General features: G+C 37.0%; 1 pseudogene; it reads right to left on the bottom strand.

The window, feature by feature from the left end:
- Window positions 1-206: 206 nt before the first annotated feature.
- LOC100672513 (tubulin-specific chaperone A-like) lies at window positions 207-900 on the bottom strand (annotated as a pseudogene).
- Between the last annotated feature and the right edge of the window lie 371 nt (window positions 901-1,271).

Below are 1,271 nucleotides of genomic sequence, written 5' to 3'. Positions count from 1 at the left end.
ATAAGGAAGAGGGACTTTTTTTTTTTTTTTAATTAGATGAACTCATTTATTGGACACCTTAAATTAGGCAAAGAAAATATATGCAACTGCATAAAAAGAATCACATTCTCGTACTTGAACATATAGCAGTGATCAAAAATAATGAACTGTGGAATGGATCCCAGGGTCTAATGCAAAAAAAAAAAAAAGCTCCATACAGAAAAATTTCAGGCTTCTAACTTCACTGAATCCAGTACTGAACGTGCTTCTTTATAGTCTTCAGCTTCTTCCAACTCTTTTTCGCTTTCTAGTTTTTTTTAGTAACTGCGGAAGATCACTATGTGCGGCTTCCAACCTGCGCTGGCAGTCTGGGATCATAGTCTGAGACTGTTGGCAAGATCTCTGCCTACTTTTTCATGGCATTATTTTCACCATCTTCAGCTCCTATTTTTTCAATCTTCTCGTTGTTTTGCTGCTTTTTCATACCTCACTTTTTGTTTGACCAGTCCCTTCGCTACACCGGTTTTGATGTTGATCAGCCTCACGCGAGGATCAGGCCTGGTCCCTCGAGCTCCACGGGAAGAAGGAGGAAGACGGTCTTAAGCTCTTCTTTAATGCAATTCAGAATAAAATAAAAGCTGTAAATTAATCAGGTTAATACTATATTGATTCTAATCTATTGCAATTCCCTCAGCATCTGGAGCATAGTAGATTCTTAGTAAATATTGCTTGATGTGAGTGATGATGACGATGGGGCTGTCATTAAGTAATGATTATAGAGTCCAGATAATTTGGCAATACTCTAACCGATTCAGTTCCATCCTACAGTCCAGTGTACATCTGGAGAAATCGATAAGAATATACATTAGAACAAAATTTCATTGTAGGAAAGTATTTCTCACCTTGATCCACTTTAGACATTTGCGCAAGTTCACTTTTCAGTGCCTTTCCAGCATTGTGCTCCCTGCTGCTGTTCCATTTACACAGAATGCTTTCAGATACCTCTCTCGTATGCTTTTATGCTAATACCATTTTCCCCTCTGTCTTTTGCTTACATGGAGCAAATAAGTATTGTTTTAATAATAATATTAAGACAGGAACGTTGACCTTCAATTTTTCACTTCTTTTGGTCTTCATCATAGAGTTTAGCCATCAGTGGGTATGCTTTTACAGAATAATAATATTTGCATGACTGTAAAAGGCCATCCCTATAAAAGTCAACAAAGAAGAGTAGTCAATGACGAATGCTATAATTTGAAAGAGTTGTTCTCTGGTTTGAAAAAATGATCTCT

The sequence above is a fragment of the Loxodonta africana genome, chromosome 10 (genome assembly GCF_030014295.1).
Source record: "Loxodonta africana isolate mLoxAfr1 chromosome 10, mLoxAfr1.hap2, whole genome shotgun sequence".
NCBI classification, from domain to species: Eukaryota; Metazoa; Chordata; class Mammalia; order Proboscidea; family Elephantidae; genus Loxodonta; species Loxodonta africana.
The sequence above is the reverse complement of the archived record's forward strand: the minus strand, read 5'-3'. Positions and strand labels throughout refer to the sequence as shown.